Source organism: Oncorhynchus gorbuscha, unplaced genomic scaffold, assembly GCF_021184085.1.
Source record: "Oncorhynchus gorbuscha isolate QuinsamMale2020 ecotype Even-year unplaced genomic scaffold, OgorEven_v1.0 Un_scaffold_4891, whole genome shotgun sequence".
NCBI classification, from domain to species: domain Eukaryota; kingdom Metazoa; phylum Chordata; class Actinopteri; order Salmoniformes; family Salmonidae; genus Oncorhynchus; species Oncorhynchus gorbuscha.
The window spans coordinates 6,892-28,142 of record NW_025748814.1 but is presented as its reverse complement, the minus strand read 5'-3'; the positions used below and the strand labels follow the sequence as shown (position 1 = coordinate 28,142).

Here is a 21,251-nt window from a genome sequence, read left to right as displayed (position 1 = left end):
AATAAATATTGAAATGAAGCAGCCTACTGCTCGGATGCCACCGTTGCATTGTGGGAAATGTAGTATTGGTGCGCGTTATGATTTCCTTTCACTGGAACTAAGGGGCCCGAACCATGAAAAACAGCCCAGACCATTATTCTTCCTCTACCAAACTTTACAGTTAACACTTTGCATTCTGGCAGGTAGCATTCTCCTGGCATCCGCCAAACCCAGATTTGTCCGTCAGACTGCTAGCTGGTGAAGCGTAATTCATCACTCCAGAGAACTCGTTTCCACTGCTCCAGAGTCCAATTGCGACGAGCTTTACACCACTCCAGCCGACGCTTGGCATTACGCATGGTGATTTTAGGCTTGTGTGCAGCTGCTCGGCCATGGAAACCCATTTCATGAAGCTCCCGACGAACAGTTATTGTGCTGACGTTGCTTCCAGAGGCAGTTTGGAACTAGGTAGTGAGTGTTGCAACCGAGGACAGACAATTTTTACTAGATGCTTCAAAACTCGGCGGTCCAGTTCTGTGAGCTCATGTGGCCCACCACATCGTGGCTGAGCCGTTGTTGCTCATAGACATTCCACTTCACAATAATAGCACTTACAGTTGACCAGGGCAGCTCTAACAGGGCAGAAATTTGACTAACTGACTTGTTGGAAAGGTGGCATCCTATGACGGTGCCATGTTGAAAGTCATTGAGCTCTTTAATAGGGGTCATTTACAGCCAATGTTTGTCTATGGAGATTACATGGCGGTGTACTCGATTTTATACACCTGTCAGCAACGGGGTGTCCACATACACTATATACACAAAAGTAAGAGAGAGATGGGACTTAAGTATGACTTGAACGATTATGATAAGGAGGACATCGAGTGGAATAATTAGCAGCTGTGGGCTCCATTTCGCCCTGAAGTAATATGTCTCTATGTATCTACTGACCTAGAAAAGAGATGTATCTCAGGGGGACTAAAGGTCAGAAAGGATCAGAAATGAAGCTACAGTAGTAATTACCTTCTCTGGCAACCATGACACTAGCCACTGTGTCTGGTATACTGGTCCCTGCAGCTAACAGAGTCAGGCCCATCACTGTGTCTGGGATACCCAGAGTCTCTCCTGTTACACACAACACAGAAAACACACAGTCAGATACACAGGACATAAAGACAGGCCCATCACTGTGTCTGGGTTACCCAGAGTCTCTCCTGATACACACAACACAGAGAACACACAGTCAGATACACTGGACATAAAGACAGGTCCATCACTGTGTCTGGGATACCCAGAGTCTCTCCTGTTACACACAACACAGAGAACACACAGTCAGATACACTGGACATAAAGACAGGTCCATCACTGTGTCTGGGATACCCAGAGTCTCTCCTGTTACACACAACACAGAAAACACACAGTCAGATACACAGGACATAAAGACAGGCCCATCACTGTGTCTGGGATACCCAGAGTCTCTCCTGATACACACAACACAGAGAACACACAGTCAGATACACTGGACATAAAGACAGGCCCATCACTGTGTCTGGGATACCCAGAGTCTCTCCTGTTACACACAACACAGAAAACACACAGTCAGAAAATAAAGACAGGCCATCACTGTCAGGGATACCCAGAGTCTGGACACACAACAAAAACACACAGTCAGATACACAGGACATAAAGACAGGCCCATCACTGTGTCTGGGATACCCAGAGTCTCACCTGTTACACACAACACAGACAACACACACAGTCAGATACACACAACATAAAGAAAACCCATCACTGTGTCTGGGATACCCAGAGTCAGATAGAACACAACACAGAAAACACACAGTCAGATACACTGGACATAAAGACAGGCCCATCACTGTGTCTGGGATACCCAGAGTCTCACCTGTTACATCTCAGACATACCACAGGGTCAGATAGAACACAACACAGGGTCAGATACAAAACAACACTGGGTCAGATAGAACACAACACTGGGTCAGATAAGAACACAACACAGGGTCAGATACAAGACACAACACAGGGTCAGATAGAACACAACAGATACACAGGTCAGATAGAACACAACACTGGGTCAGATACCCAACACTGGGTCAGATACACAACACAGGTCAGATAGAAAACAACACAGGGTCAGATAGAACACAACACAGGGTCAGATAGACACAACACAGGGTCAGATAGAACACAACACAGGGTCAGATAGAAAACAACACATGGGTCAGATAGAACACAACACTGGGTCAGATAGAACACAACACAGGGTCAGATAGAACACAACACAGGTCAGATAGAACACAACACAGGTCAGATACAACACAACACATGGTCAGATAGAACACAACACAGGGTCAGATAGAACACAACACATGGGTCAGATAGAACACAACACAGGGTCAGATAGGGGTCAGATAGAACACAACACAGGGTCAGATAGAACACAACACAGGGTCAGATAGAACACAACACAGGGTCAGATAGAACACAACACAGGGTCAGATAGAACACAACACAGGGTCAGATAGAACACAACACAGGGTCAGATAGAACACAACACAGGGTCAGATAGAACACAACACAGGGTCAGATAGAACACAACACAGGGTCAGATAGAACACAACACAGGGTCAGATAGAACACAACACAGGGTCAGATAGAACACAACACATGGTCAGATACAACACAACACAGGGTCAGATAGAACACAACACATGGTCAGATAGAACACAACACAGGGTTAGATACAACACAACACAGGGTCAGATAGAACACAACACAGGGTCAGATAGAACACAACACAGGGTCAGATAGAACACAACACTGGGTCAGATAGAACACAACACTGGGTCAGATAGAACACAACACAGGGTCAAGTAGAACACAACACAGGGTCAGATAGAACACAACACTGGGTCAGATAGAACACAACACAGGGTCAGATAGAACACAGCACAGGGTCAGATAGAACACAACACAGGGTCAGATAGAACACAACACAGGGTCAGATAGAACACAACACAGGGTCAGATAGAACACAACACAGGGTCAGATAGAACACAACACTGGGTCAGATAGAACACAACACAGGATACAGGTAGATAAAACACACAGGGTCAGATTCAACATAACACAGGGTCAGATAGAACACAACACTGGGTCAGATAGAACACAACACAGGGTCAGACAGAACACAGCACAGGGTCAGATAGAACACAACACAGGGTCAGATAGAACACAACACTGGGTCAGATAGAACACAACACAGGGTCAGGTAGAACACAACACAGGATACAGGTAGATAAAACACACAGGGTCAGATACAACATAACACAGGGTCAGATAGAACACAACACAGGGTCAGATAGAACACAACACAGGGTCAGATAGAACACAACACAGGGTCAGATAGAACACAACACAGGGTCAGATAGAACACAACACTGGGTCAGATAGAACACAACACAGGGTCAGATAGAACACAACACAGGGTCAGATAGAACACAACACAGGGTCAGGTAGAACACAACACAGGATACAGGTAGATAAAACACACAGGATACAGGTAGATAAAACACACAGGATACAGGTAGATAAAACACACAGGATACAGGTAGATAAAACACACAGGATACAGGTAGATAAAACACACAGGATACAGGTAGATAAAACACACAGGATACAGGTAGATAAAACACACAGGATACAGGTAGATAAAACACACAGGATACAGGTAGATAAAACACACAGGATACAGGTAGATAAAACACACAGGATACAGGTAGATAAAACACACAGGATACAGGTAGATAAAACACACAGGATACAGGTAGATAAAACACACAGGATACAGGTAGATAAAACACACAGGATACAGGTAGATAAAACACACAGGATACAGGTAGATAAAACACACAGGATACAGGTAGATAAAACACACAGGATACAGGTAGATAAAACACACAGGATACAGGTAGATAAAACACACAGGATACAGGTAGATAAAACACACAGGATACAGGTAGATAAAACACACAGGATACAGGTAGATAAAACACACAGGATACAGGTAGATAAAACACAGGAAACACAATAAGAAAGGCTTCAGGTGGACAACAGTGCAAAATGGTTTAGAAACACTACTTTAAAGGAGTCCTCCCTTCCCCATTTTATTTGATTTAACAGGGCAAGTCAGTCAAGAACAAATTCTTATTTACAATGATAGTCTACCCCAGACAAACAGTAACCCAGACAACGCTGGGCCAATGGTGCACCACCCTATGGGACTCCCAATCACAGCCAGTTGTGATACAGCTTGGAATCAAACCAGGATCTGTAGTGACGCCTCTAGCACTGAGATGCAGTGCCCTAGACCGCTGCGCCACTCGGGAGCCCATCACTCTCTCATCCGTCCCTCCATCCCTTCTTCCATATTTCCCCATCCCTCTCTTCTTTTTCTCTCCCCCATCTCCCTCTTTCTCTCCCCTCCTCTCTCTCTCTCTCTCTCTCTCTCTCTCTCTCTCTCTCTCTCTCTCTCTCTCTCTCTCTCTCTCTCTCTCTCTCTCTCTCTCTCTCTCTCTTCTCTCTCTCTCTCTCTCTCTCTCTCTCTCTCTCTCTCTCTCTCTCTCTCTCTCTCTCTCTCTCTCTCTCTCTCTCTCTCTCTCTCTCTCTCTCTCTCTCTCTCTCTCTCTCTGCTTCTCTCTCTCTCTCTCTCTCTCTCTCTCTCTCTCTCTCTCTCTGCTTCTCTCTCTCTCTCTCTCTCTCTCTCTCTCTCTCTCTCTCTCTCTCTCTCTCTCTGCTTCTCTCTCTCTCTCTCTCTCTCTCTCTCTCTTCTCTCTCTCTCTCTCTCTCTCTCTCTCTCTCTCTGCTTCTCTCTCTCTCTCTCTCTCTCTCTCTCTCTCTCTCTCTCTCTCTCTCTCTCTCTCTCTCTCTCTCTCTCTCTCTCTCTCTCTCTCTCTCTCTCTCTCTCTCTCTCTCTCTCTCTCTCTCTCTCTCTCTCTCTCTCTCTCATGTGAGCTGTTCTGAAGGTTAAAACATAATAATCCCATTATACTCTCATGTCTACTAACGTCACATGACAACATCAGTCCTCAACACTGATGTAAGGTCAGTTCTTTGTGTTTTCTCTGTAATGGTAAAGCTTGGGGGTAGCAGATCCTAGATCTGTGCCTAGAGGCTACTCCCACCCGAAGCTCACATGACGTCTCCTGGCAGCCATGCAGTGTGTGAGGTGAAGCAGGCGGTAATCTGACTGCTGTGTGCGTCTGTGTGTGTGTGTGCACGTGTTCTGGATGTATGCATGTTGTATGTGTGTGCATCTGTCCATGTCTCTCTGTGTTTAATGTGTTTAAGTGCACCTGTCTGTGTTTAATGTGTTTAAGTGTACCTGCGTCTGTGTTTAATGTGTTTAAATCTGTCCTGTGTTTAATGTGTTTAAGTGAACTGCGTCTGTGTTTAATGTGTTTAAGTGAACCTGCGTCTGTGTTTAATGTGTTTAAGTGAACCTGCGTCTGTGTTTAATGTGTTTAAGTGAACCTGCGTCTGTGTTTAATGTGTTTAAGTGAACCTGCGTCTGTGTTTAATGTGTTTAAGTGAACCTTCTGTGTTTAATGTTTTAAGTGAACCTGCGTCTGTGTTTAATGTGTTTAAGTGAACCTGCGTCTGTGTGCCTTCATTTGCATTCATGTGTGCATGTGTGTTTGTGTGTATCCATGCGTGTGTGTGTGTATGTGTGTAATCCCGGTGCTGGCTGGGCTAGTGTCTGGCCACCGGGCCATTGGAGCGACACTAAGCCTGTAGGACCCAGCTCTGCTCTGGAATCCCAGGAATCAGCATGTGACTCGACTCTAACATCTGACATGTTCTCATACACATTCTAAACCTCCTCGTTTGGACTTCCATAACTCTCTGATTGAGTAACATAAAAATGGTTTAAACTAATGTGATTCCTTCTTTTCATGTAAAAATGGCAAATGTTTTGCTCAATAACACCTGCAGTCTGGAAGCAGGCACTTAGACCTCATACACACACAAGTTATACCACTAAGGTACAACACATTTGCACAGAAATAATTACACTTTGTTGTGGCGACACAACAACGGTTCAGACAAACTCAAACATTGTGTCAAATGTACTGTACATCAGTTGTACCAGCTGAGTGTACACAGGGCCTAAGGCAATATATTGATGAAGGATGTATTGTGTATTGAGGATATAATGTGAAAAGCATTGATAAAAAACGACATTGATATCCGACAGGTGGCATCATTCCTACGCAAAGCTCATCCCTTAACCAGACAATGCAGAGGGAATCGTCCCTTAGTCTGACATCAGACAATGCAGAGGGAATCGTCCCTCAGTCTGACATCAGACAATGCAGAGGGAATCGTCCCTCAGTCTGACAATGCAGAGGGAATCGTCCCTCAGTCTGACATCAGACAATGCAGAGGGAATCGTCCCTCAGTCTGACAATGCAGAGGGAATCGTCCCTCAGTCTGACAATGCAGAGGGAATCGTCTGACGAGACAATGCAGAGGGAATCGTCCCTCAGTCTGACATCAGACAATGCAGAGGGAATCGTCCTCAGTCTGACATCAGACAATGCAGAGGGAATCGTCCCTCAGTCTGACAATGCAGAGGGAATCTCCCTCAGTCTGACGTCAGACAATGCAGAGGGAATCGTCCTCAGTCTGACATCAGACAATGCAGAGGGAATCAGTCTGACGTCAGACAATGCAGAGGAATCGGTCAGACAATGCAGAGGGAATCGTCCCTCAGTCTGACATCAGACAATGCTGACTGACAATGCAGAGGGAATCGTCACTCAGTCTGACGTCAGACAATGCAGAGGGAATCGTCCCTCAGTCTGACAATCACTGATGTCTCTGACTTACAGTGACCAATATGTATATATTTTCTTAGACAGTGACCCTCCAGACCAGTGTTGATACTGTATATATATATATAGACAGTATATACAGTGACCCTCCAGACCAGTGTTGATACTGTATATACAATATATACAGTGACAGACCAGTGTTGATACTGTAATCATATATATAGACAGTATATACAGTGACAGTTGATACTGTATATATATATATATAGACAGTATATACAGTGACCCTCCAGACCAGTGTGATACTGTATATATATATATATATATATAGACAGTATATACAGTGACCCTCCAGACCAGTGATACTGTATCCAGTATATACAGTGACCCTCCAGACCAGTGTTGATACTGGACAGTATATACAGTGACCCTCCAGACTGTTGATACTGTATATATATATATATATATAGACAGTATATACAGTGACCCTCCAGACAGATACTGTATATATATATATATAGAATCGTCCCTCAGACTGTTGATACTGTATATATATATATATAGACAGTACAATGCAGTGACCCTCCAGAATGTTGTACCAGTCAGTCTGACCAGTGTTGATACTGTATATATATATATATAGACAGTATATACAGTGACCCTCCAGACCAGTGTTGATACTGTATATATATATATAGACAGTATATACAGTGACCCTCCAGACAGTGTTGATACTGTATATATATATATAGACAGTATATACAGTGCCCCTCAGTTGATACTGTATATATATATATATATAGACAATGACCCTCCAGACCAGTGTTGATACTGTAGGGAATGTTGATACTGTCCCTCAGTCTGACGTATGACAGTGCAGTGACCCTCCAGACCAGTGTTGATACTGTATATATATAATCGTTGATCCCTCAGTCTATACAGTGACCCTCCAGACAATGCAGAGGACAGTAATACAGTCCAGACCTGTTGATACTGTATATTATATGACAGTATATACAGTGCCCCTCCAGACCAGTGTTGATACTGTATATATAATAGACAGTATATACAGTGCCCCTCCAGTCTGTTGATACGTATATATATAGACAGTATATACAGTGAATGCAGAGTAATCGTGACCCTCCAGTCTGTGTTGATACTGTCATATATATATATAGACAATGCAGTGTTGATAATCAGTATATACAGTGACCCTCAGTCTGACGTCAGTATATACAGTGACAATGCAGAGTGACCCTCCAGACCAGTGTTGATACTGTATATATATATATATAGACAGTATATCCCCTCCAGACCAGTGTTGATACTGTATATATATATATATAGACAGTATATACAGTGACCCTCCAGACCAGTGTTGATACTGCAGAGTGACCCTCCAGACCAGTGTTGATACTGTATATATATATATATATAGACAGTATATACAGTCTGACCAGTGTTGATACATATATATATATATATAGACAATATACAGCCCCTCCAGACCAGTGTTGATATGTATATATATATATATATAGACAGTCAGTGCCTCCAGTCTGATACTGTATATATATATATATATAGACAATGCAGACCAGTGTTGATACTGTATATATATATATATAGACAGTATATACCCTCAGTCTGATATATATATATATAGACAGTATATACAGTCCCCTCCAGACCTGTTGATACTGTATAGACAGTATATACAGTGCCCCTCCAGACCAGTGTTGATACTGACATATATACAGTGACCCTCCAGACCAGTGTTGATACATATATATATATATATATAGACAGTATATACAGTGACCCTCCAGACCAGTGTTGATACTGTATATACATATATATAGACAGTATATACAGTCCCTCCAGACCAGTGTTGAGTCTACAGTGACCCTCCAGACAGTGTTGATACTGTACATAGATATATATATAGACATATGACCAGTGTTGATACTGTAATATATATATAGACAGTATACAGTGACCCTCCAGACCAGTGTTGATACAGAGACAGATATACAGTGACCCTCCAGACCAGTGATACTGTATATAGATAATGCATAGACAGTAATACAGTGACCCTCCAGACCAGTGTGATACTGTATATAGATATATATGATATAGACAGTATATACAGTGACCCTCCAGACCAGTGTTGATACTGTATATAGATATATATATAGGACAGTATATACAGTGACCCTCCAGACCAGTGTTGATACTGTATATAGATATATATATATAGGACAGTATATACAGTCCCTCCAGACCAGTGTTGATACTGTATATACAATATATATAGACAGTATATACAGTGACCCTCCTGTATATATATATATATAGACAGTATATACAGTGACCCTCCAGACCAGTGTTGATACTGTATATATATATATAGACAGTATATACAGTGACCCTCCAGACTGTTGATACGTAGACAGTATATACAGTGACCCTCCAGACCAGTGTTGATACTGTATATATATATATATATAGACAGTATATACAGTGACCCTCCAGACCAGTGTTGATACTGTATATATATATATATAGACAGTATATACAGTGCCCTCCAGACCAGTGTTGATACTGTATATATATATATATAGACAGTATATACAGTGCCCCTCCAGACCAGTGTTGATACTGTTGATATATACAGTGCCCTCCAGACCAGTGTTGATACTGGATATATATATATATAGACAGTATATACAGTGCCCCTCCAGACCAGTGTTGATACTGTATATATATATATATAGACAGTATATACAGTGCCCCTCCAGACCAGTGTTGATACTGTATATATATATATATATAGACAGTATATACAGTGCCCCTCCAGACCAGTGTTGATACAGTATATACAGTGACCCTCCAGACCAGTGTTGATACTGTATATATATATATATATATAGACAGTATATACAGTGACCCTCCAGACAGTGTTGATACTGCAGTATATACAGTGACCCTCCAGACCAGTGTTGATACTGTATATATATATATATAGACAGTATATACAGTGACCCTCCAGACCAGTGTTGATACTGTGATATATATATATAGACAGTATATACAGTGACCCTCCAGACCAGTGTTGATACTGTATATATATATATATAGACAGTATATACAGTGACCCTCCAGACCAGTGTTGATACTGTATATATATATATATATAGACAGTATATACAGTGACCCTCCAGACCAGTGTTGATACTGTATATAGATATATATATATATAGACAGTATATACAGTGACCCAGTCTGTAGACCAGTGTTGATCCAGACTGTTGATATATATAGATATATATATATAGACAGTATATACAGTGACCCTCCAGACCAGTGTTGATACTGTATATAGATATATATATATATAGACAGTATATACAGTGACCCTCCAGACCAGTGTTGATACTGTATATATATATATATATAGACAGTATATACAGTGACCCTCCAGACCAGTGTTGATACTGTATATATATATATATAGACAGTATATACAGTGACCCTCCAGACCAGTGTTGATACTGTATATAGATATATATATATAGACAGTATATATATATATATATATAGACAGTGACCCTCCAGACCAGTGTTGATACTGTATATATATATATATATAGACAGTATATACAGTGACCCTCCAGACCAGTGTTGATACTGTATATATATATATATATAGATACAGTATATAGTGCCCTCCAGACCAGTGTTGATATGTATATATAGACAGTATATACAGTGACCCTCCAGACCAGTGTTGATACTGTATATATATATATATATACAGTGACCCTCCAGACCAGTGTTGATACTGTATATATATATATATAGACAGTATATACAGTGACCCTCCAGACCAGTGTTGATACTGTATATATATATATATATATAGACAGTATATACAGTGACCCTCCAGACCAGTGTTGATACTGTATATATATATATATAGACAGTATATACAGTGACCCTCCAGACCAGTGTTGATACTGTATATATATATATATATATAGACAGTATATACAGTGACCCTCCAGACCAGTGTTGATACTGTATATAGATATATATATATATAGACAGTATATACAGTGACCCTCCAGACCAGTGTTGATACTGTATATAGATATATATATATAGACAGTATATACAGTGACCCTCCAGACCAGTGTTGATACTGTATATAGATATATATATAGATATCCAGACCAGTAGACAGTATATACAGTGACCCTCCAGACCAGTGTTGATACTGTATATAGATATATATATATAGACAGTATATACAGTGACCCTCCAGACCAGTGTTGATACTGTATATAGATATATATATATAGACAGTATATACAGTGACCCTCCAGACCAGTGTTGATACTGTATATAGATATATATATATAGACAGTATATACAGTGACCCTCCAGACCAGTGTTGATACTGTATATAGATATATATATATAGACAGTATATACAGTGACCCTCCAGACCAGTGTTGATACTGTATATATATATATATAGACAGTATATACAGTGACCCTCCAGACCAGTGTTGATACTGTATATAGATATGTATATAGATATAGATATATATAGACAGTATATACAGTGACCCTCCAGACCAGTGTTGATACTGTATATAGATATATATATATAGACAGTATATACAGTGACCCTCCAGACCAGTGTTGATACTGTATATAGATATATATATATAGACAGTATATACAGTGACCCTCCAGACCAGTGTTGATACTGTATATAGATATATATATATAGACAGTATATACAGTGACCCTCCAGACCAGTGTTGATACTGTATATAGATATATATATATAGACAGTATATACAGGGCCTTAGGAAAGTATTCAGACCCCTTAACTCCTTCAACATTTTGTTAGGTTACAGCATTATTCAAAAATGTATGGAATCCTTCCCCCCCTTATCAATCTACACACAATAGCCCATAATGACAAAGCAAAAACTGTTTTTTAGAAAATGTAGCTAATTTATAAAAAATTTAAACTGAAATATTATATATACATAAGTATTCAGATCCTTTACTCAGTACTTTGTTGAAGCGCCTTTGGAAGCGATTACAAGCTTGACACACCTGTATTAGGGGAGTTTCTCCCATTCTTCTCTGCAGATCCTCTCAAGCTCTATCAGGTTGGACAGGGAGCGTTGCTGCACAGCTATTTTCACGTCTCTCCAGAGAAGTTCGATCAGGTTCAAGTCCAGGCTTTGGCAAGGCCACTCAAGGACATTCAGAGACTTGTCCCAAAGTCACTCCTGTGTTGTCTTAGCTGTGTGCTTAGGGTCGTTGTCCTGTTGGAAGATGAATCTTCACCCCAGTCTGAGGTCCTGAGCGTTCTGGAACAGGTTTTCATCAAGGATCTCTGTACTTTGCTCCATTTATCTTTGCCTCACTCCTCAGTCTCTGCCACTGAAAAACAGCCCCACAGCATGATGCTGCCACCACCGTGCTTCACCGTAAGGATGGTACCAGGTTTCCTCCAGACGTGACGCTTGGCATTCAGGCCAAAGAGTTCAATCTTGATTTCATCAGAGCACAGAATCAGTTTCTCATGGTCTGAGAGTCTTTAGGTGCCTTTTGGCAAACTCCAAGTGGGCTGTCCTGTGCCTTTTACTGAGGAGTGGCTTCCGTCTGGCCACTCTGCAATAAAGGCCTGATTGGTGGAGTGCTGCAGAGATGGTTGTCCTTCTGGAAGGTTCTCCCATTCCACAGAGGAACTCTGGAGCTCTGTCAGAGTGAACATCGGGTTCTTGGTCACCTCACAGACCAAGGCCCTTCTCCCCGATTGCTCATTTTGGTCGGACAGCCAGCTCTAGGAAGAGTCTTGATGGTTCCAAACTTCTTCCATTTAAAAATGAACGAGACCACTGTATTCTTGAGGACCTTCAATGCTGCAGAAATGTTTTGGTAACCTTCCCCAGATCTGTGCCTCGACACAATCCTGTCTTGGAGGTCTACGGACAATTCCTTCGACCTCATGGCTTGTTTTTTGCTCTGACATGCACTGTCAACTTTTATAGACAGGTGTTTGTCTTTCCAAATCATGTCCAATCAATTGAATTTTCCACTGTGATCAATGGAAACAGGATGCACCTGAGCTCAATTCCGAGTCTTATACCTTATATAAATAAGGTATTTCTGTTTTTATTTTTTATAAATTTGCCATAAAAAAATATATTTTTTTGCTTTGTCATTATGGGGTATTGTGTGTTGATTGCTGAGGATTAAACAAAAATGTTATATATTTTAGAATAAGGCTGTAACAACAAAATGGCAGCTTCGTTTAACAGTACCCACAAAACATCAGTCTCAATGTTAACAGTGAAGAGGCGACTCCATGGATGCTGGCATTCTAGGAGGAGTTGCAAAGAAAAAGCCATATATCAGACTGGCCAATAAAAATAAAAGATTAAGATGGGCAAAATAACACAGACACTGGACAGAGGAACTTAGAACCAGTTTGTACTGTTCTGTGAAAGGAGTAGTACACAGCGTTGTACGATCATTTTTTGCATAGAATAGCCTTAATTTCTCAGAACAAGAATAGACTGATGAGTTTCAGAAGAAAGTTCTTTGTTTCTGGCCATTTTGAGGCTGTAATCGAACCCACAAATGCTGATGCTCCTGATACTCCAACTAGTCTAAAGAAGGCCAGTTGTATTGCTTCTTTAATTAGAACAACAGTTTTCAGCTGTGCTAACATAATTGCAAAAGAGTTTCTAATGATCAATTAGCCTTTTAAAATTAGATTAGCTAACACAATGTGCCATTGGAACACAGGAGTGATGGTTGTTGATAATGGGCCTCTGTACACTTATGTATATAAAATCTGCCGTTTCCAGCTACAATAATCATTTACAACATTAACAATGTCTACACAGTATTTCTGATCAATTTGATGTTATTTCAATGGACCGAAAATGAGCTTTTCTTTCAAAAACAAGGACATTTCTAAGTGACCCTAAACTTTTGAACGGTAGTATATATATATATATATATATATATATTTACCTACGATAGTGACCATCCAGACCAGTACGTATGTGAAGGCTGAGATCCAGACAGCGGACATAAAGAAGGTGAACATGAACCATTTTTTCCAGAACCGTCTCCTGCAGTCTGGAATCGTCAGGTAGAGAATCACGATGGCCGGGAGGGACAGCACCCACAGGATTCGCTTCAGGTCGTTCTCTGGCATTGAGAACACACTCTTGTGGTCTGGAACACACACACACAGAGAGAGAGAGAAAACACAAGTGGTGTCAATCCCTGTTCTCATATGAAACACACAGGTGTGATTTACTTGAATAAGTTCTCACACAAATTGTGAATTTTTATGTAGAATCCAGAGAAAGCGTTCAAGAGAAAATATGTGTGTGATTCTCAGATCTGTGTTTTGATTAGCGGCACCTCTTGCTGTGTTGTTGTTGCTTGGCAGGAAAAATGTTGCAATTTGTTCTCCTCTGTCCCCGCAAACTCCCCACTGGAGTAAATCACATACGCACGCATACACACACACGCACGCACACACACACACACACACACACACACACACACACACACACACACACACACACACACACACACACACACACACACACACACACACACACACACACACACACACACACACACACACACACACACACACACACACACACACACACACACACACACACCCCTTCCTCAGTCTGCATGCATCAATGGCATCAATGTGTCATATACCAGAGTGTGTGTGTGTGTGTGTGTGTGTGTGTGTGTGTGTGTGTGTGTGTGTGTGTGTGTGTGTGTGTGTGTGTGTGTGTGTGTGTGTGTGTGTGTGTGTGTGTGTGTGTGTGTGTGCAGTAGAGTAAAGTACATAAGTAACAATACTTGAATGTACTACTTAAGTAGTTTTTGGGGTATCTGTACTTTACTCTACAATTTATATTTTTGAGAACTTTTGCTTTTACTTATATAAAATTGTATACTTTTTACACCATACATTTTCCCTGACACCCTAAAGTACTCGTTACATTCTGTATGATTAGCAGGACAAGAAATGGTCTAATTCACACACTTATTAAGAGAACATCCCTGGTCATCCCTACTGCCTCTGATCTGGCGGACTCACTAAACACATGCTTAGTTTGTAAATTATGTTTGAGTGTTGGAGCGTGCCTCTGGCTATCCGTAAATTTAAAAAACAAGAACATTATGCCGTCTGGTTTGCTTAATATAAGTAATTTTTAATTGTATTTTTTCGCAATTACATTTACTTTTGATTACTTAAGTATATTTAAAACCAAATACTTAAAAACTTTTACGTGACAGATAGAGTCAGCTACCCTCTGGTATCTCATTCAGGCCGTGCAGACTGAGGGAAATGTGTGAGTATCCTGAATCATCCTGGAAGATTCCGCTGTCACTTCTAGAACGTCTGTGGACCCTCAGAGTGGTGTCAACCAATGGCTGTGTCTCGCTGTGATCCCCGGAACCTTTCCCCAGGCAAGTACAGCAGGGACTGAACCTCCTCAGAACACACTCACTGATCCTCAGGTCAAAACACAACACTACGATGTACACCCCATAGACCAGCAACAGACAGGCTGCATCATACCTGGGGAGAGGGAAGGAGAGGAGACGGGAGGGGAAGAGGGGATGGGAGGAGAGGAGGGGAGGGAAGGGATTTCAGGAAAAGAGAAGAGAGGAGGGAAGAGGAGAGTTAAATGCTAAAACGAATACAATCACTTGTACATGTACTGTATATTAGAACTGATTGGTTTATGACTCTGTAACCGGCAGTAATAAAATAGGAAGGTTGTGTACCCAGGAGGATTGTTGATAATTAGTTTCACAGCGCTGGGCTGTAAAGTGTTACTGCATGCTGAGATTGAGGAAGTGGAGTTGAACACGGATACTTACCAGTACACACAGGGCACTTTAACTTTATTGACAATAAATTCTCAATGACATGGAAAACTTCCACTGTCTTGGAAAAGTTATACTGTTGCAAACACACACAGAAGGCCCTAGCTACACCACACGCACACACACACACACACACACACACACACACACACACACACACACACACACACACACACACACACACACACACACACACACACACACACACACACACACACACACACACACACACACACACACACACACACACACACACACACACACACACACACACTTACCTAACCTGTTAAACCTCTGAAATGATGGCTATAACAGCAGAGATAGAGATGGCGTAAGCTAGACAGTCCCTGAACAGAGGCCAACAGGTCAGACGACCCACCTAGGACAGAAAACACACTGTTTACAGATTATAGACAGTCCCTGAACAGAGGCCAACAGGTCAGACACCCACACACACACTGTTTACACACACACACACACACACACACACACACACACACACACACACACACACACACACACACACACACACACACACACACACACACACACACACACACACACACACACACACACACACACACACACACACACACACACAGGGCCTGCCAGCTCATTAGGCGACTGCCTATGGCAGCAGATTGACTAGATGCACCTCCAGCAACAAATTAAACCTCACATAATTCTGCCCAAAAACAATGTCAATTTCTCTCAACCAGTTGAATATGGACTTTTTAGGTCAGAGCTGATACCCCCCTGTGATAATCAGTGTCTACTTTGTAAAAGGCAGGGACGCAGAATATTTATCTTGTCCATTGCCAGCGTGCCTTTGCAGGGTGCTGATGGAGAGATGCATTTCTGGAGCTCTACTAACATTCTGTCAGACAAATCATCTAGCACATATAGGATATGGTAGAAAGAATATGTGGCCTTTTCTGTAAGGGAAAGGGGGATACCTAGTCAGTTGTCCAACTGAATGTATTCAACTGAAATGTGTCTCCCGCATTTAACCCAACCCTTCTGAATCAGAGAGGTCCAGGGGCTGCCTTAATGGACATCCACATCTTCGGTGCCCGGGGAACAGTGGGTTAACTGCCTTGCTCAGGGGCTGAACAATAGATTTTTACCTTGTCAGCTCAGGGATTCGATCCAGCAACCTTTCGGTTACTGGCCCAACGCTCTAACTACTTGGCTACCTGCCTGTAGCTTACAGGCTGGAGATAAAATGTATGACAATGTAAATAGACAGAAACTTCTTACATCATGCAGGTTGTTCCAATCAAATATTTAGTAACCTAAATGGTGCCCAATCAAATCAAAATTGCGCTGACATGTTAACAAACAACGTATCCTAAAAACAGGACAGGTCAAAGTAAAAGGGACAATATGGTCTGGACAATCAGGCTGCCCACAACTGCTGTCCAGGAGATTCATCCGTGGGCCAAACTGTCATTATCAGTGGTTTCAGGTTTGTATCCCGACATTTTGATGAGCTGATCATAGCAAAGAAGAAAATACTTGTGCATTTCCAGCTGTATAAACACATTGCAAATAGAGATGACTCCTCCTGATAAAGTTGTGTAGCTGATATTCAGACAAAATCTTCACCAATCCTAGTTGTTTATGCTTGGTTCAGATTCGGTCCGGTATGTGTTACGTTCCCCAGTTTCTGTGTTATAGCTTGTGTATTTGAGTGTGTGTTTCAGGAGATGGCTTCCTGAATTCTCCCCAAGTAGCTGATTGGTCGACTCCATAGCTAATTGGAGAGCTGACCCCGCCCCCTCGCCAAGACGCACCTGTCTCCAATTACCCATTCCTTCTGCAGCTATATAAAAGCCAGTGTTCTGTTCAGAAGAGAGATCATTTTTGGGAGGTCATTGCAGAAAGATTGATTGCAGAAAGATTGATTGCAGAAAGATTGATTGCAGAAAGATTGATTGCAGAAAGATTGATTGCAGAAAGATTGATTTGTAGAAAGATTGATTGTGGTTGAGAGAGATCATGGCTTAGAGAGGAGGCTGAGGGTCATATTACATTTGTTGTTTCTGAGAGTGATACAGGCAGTTGGTATGTACTCTGTTAGATTGTTGCATTATCAGATAGAGCTTATTTTATGTCCTTTTGTTTCTTAGTTTGTTTGAAATGGTTTAATATTCTGTTTCATTTGTTCCCAGGGGGGAAGGGGAAGGCACCCAGGGAGTGCTTAGGCAAGAGGCCCGTGGGCATATATATACCCATAGTATATTCACTGTCTAGGCACACTAGGTAAGATCTGGGCGGACCACCCCTGTATTTTGGTTAGGGCACCAGGTGGTGCTAAATTAGGTAAGTAGTGCGTAGGCAGGTAAGGTAGATGGGGCTTTGAGATTTACTTTCTTTGCTTTGGTTCCGTCCAGCCCCTTTTCCCCATATTACCACGTGAAGGAATAAATTCCTAGTAAACTGTAAATTCTCTGCCTTTTGTCATCCTACAGTCCATACCTCTGTTGTCATCCTTACACACACCTACAGTCCATACCTCTGTTGTCATCCTTACACACACCTACAGTCCATACCTCTGTTGTCATCCTTACTCACACCTACAGTCCATACCTCTGTTGTCATCCTTACTCACACCTACAGTCCATACCTCTGTCATCCTTACTCACACCTACAGTCCATACCTCTGTTGTCATCCTTACCACCTTACCTCTGTTGTCATCCTTACTCACACCTACAGTCCATACCTCTGTTGTCATCCTTACTCACACCTACAGTCCATACCTCTGTTGTCATCCTTACTCACACCTACAGTCCATACCTCTGTTGTCATCCTTACTCACACCTACAGTCCATACCTCTGTCAGTCCATACAGTCCATACCTTGTCATCCTTACTCACACCTACAGTCCATACCTCTGTTGTCATCCTTACTCACACCTACAGTCCATACCTCTGTTGTCATCCTTACACACACCTACAGTCCATACCTCATTGTCATCCATCCTACACACACTACAGTCCATACCTCTATTGTCATCCTTACACACACCTACAGTCCATACCTCTATTGTCATCCTTACACACACCTACAGTCCATACCTCTGTCATCCTTACTCACACCTACAGTCCATACCTCTGTCATCCTTACTCACATCTACAGTCCATACCTCTGTCAGTCCATACCTCTGTCATCCTTACTCACACCTACAGTCCATACCTCTGTCATCCTTACTCACATCTACAGTCCATACCTCTGTCATCCTTACTCACACCTACAGTCCATACCTCTGTCATCCTTACTCACACCTACAGTCCATACCTCTGTCATCCTTACTCACACCTACAGTCCATACCTCTGTTGTCATCCTTACTCACACCTACAGTCCATACCTCTGTTGTCATCCTTACACACACCTACAGTCCATACCTCTGTCATCCTTACTCACACCTACAGTCCATACCACTTTCACTTCAGGGAGAGTTGAGTTGTAGCAGGGTGTTGCGTTCCCTCTTCACAGAGGCGTAACATAATGGGGCTCATCCAGGATCCATTAACCCACCGGACCCTGCTGCACTGAGCTCTCTGTGCTTAGTGATTGAGGTGTGATGGTGGGTTGTGATATGCCTTTATATGGCCCAAACATAGATGTCTAGAAATGGCATCTTTTCAACTTCCATTCAGAACTGAAAATGAACCTGATTTCAACGTGGGTGGCAGAACGGCCAGGACCGGCCACACACACACACACACACACGCACACGCACACGCACGCACACCATAACAGTTTACACAATCATCTCCCCTCCTTGACCTACTAAAGCTGCCCCTGGCTGGAATGGATGATTATTATACCACTGAGCTCTTTATGGTTAGGTAATGCTTCCCATAATGTGTGTACTGTACACATACCACTTTGGTCAGGAGTCCACAAGCAGCACAGATCCCCAGGAGGTTGTAGACAGCTGATCCTACGATGGTGCTCACACCGATGTCTCCCTTTGTCACAAACACACCTGGGTAGACACACACACACATACAATTGTTAACACATGATGCTGAAGATGATGATTTTAGTGAGGTGCAGTTATTCTCAGCAAACCATAGTAATTAATTATATGTTGTGCAAATGTTTCAGATGCCTTTACGTACCCAGAAAAGCAGTGACCATTTCAGGAGCAGAGCTGCCTGCTGCCATAAAGGTGGCTCCTGCTACGTCCTGAGATAGACCCAGACCTGGAACGGAGACCAAGAGATGTTGCCATTTCACACACACACACACACACACACACACACACACACACACACACACACACACACACACACACACACACACACACACACACACACACACACACACACACACACACACACACACACACACACACACACACACAGAGAAAGAGTGACTTACGGTCACTGATAAGTTCTAGAGAAGGTAGGAAGTAGTCATCACAGACTATAGCAACTGCCAGCAGCATGTAAAATATGATCATAAAGTGTATGAGGAGTCCTCCATCCTTCCTCTCCTGTAGTGTGAAGAACCCCTCTGGAAACTCAGACGACTGCGTTGTAATACACTCTGTCTCATTCTCTGAAACAACACACACAGAGTTGTCTAAGTTACAGAAAGTAACAGTCTACAAACTCAGTAAAAGGTATGAAACTTATACAATAAAAATAAACATTTGAAGTGAAAAAAGAAAGTAACAGTCTACAATAATATAATTATAGGCTTTTTAAATAAATGACTGTAACATTACTGAATGACCACAGTGCCAACATTGTGTCTATTCTTCTGAGGAACGTTATGGGGATTCCTTCTCAATTAGTCACCGCCATTAGCTGTGAAAACGTTGTCACCGTTTATTGGCTTGATCTAATTGATTATCAGGCTCGATGGGGAGATATTAACACTCACCCAGCGCCCGGCGCACTCTGTTGGAATGGGAGTCCTCCTGAGCTGCTGCTGCAATGAAAGACACAAGATGAACCGTGCAATAGAAAACTAAAACTAGTCCTAGAAAATAAGGTAGAAAGTCTTTTCTGTTCTTCTTGTGCAGCACTCCGTCTCTATACATGGTTTTAGAATAGAAACCGGTAAAAAAACGCTTTCATTAACTACTGTTGCAGTGCGTCATGAGTTCACTCATAAGCCAGTAAACATACAACAAGCCTCTTACTAACTAACCTAACTCACAAATACCACTACTACCACTACCCTGCTCTATTAGGGCTGAAGGGAGATCATGGGGGAGAAAAGCATATTTTAAGGCCTGTGTTCAGAGACAGAGAGAAACAAAAAAGAGAGAGAGAGAGAGAGAGAGAGAGATCACGGGTTGAAGTTATTCTAGCTGAAGGCACCTCAGCCCCCTGTAACTCGCTCCCTCCTCCCCCCATTCAATTTGACCATAGAAAAGTCTCAGGATAGGAAAGATATTTCCTGGAAATAAACATTTACACTCATT

The 21,251-nt window shown here is 42.0% G+C and overlaps 1 pseudogene; it reads right to left on the bottom strand.

The window, feature by feature from the left end:
• Positions 1 to 1,002: 1,002 nt before the first annotated feature.
• On the bottom strand, positions 1,003 to 21,046 carry LOC124028846 (annotated as a pseudogene).
• Between the last annotated feature and the right edge of the window lie 205 nt (positions 21,047 to 21,251).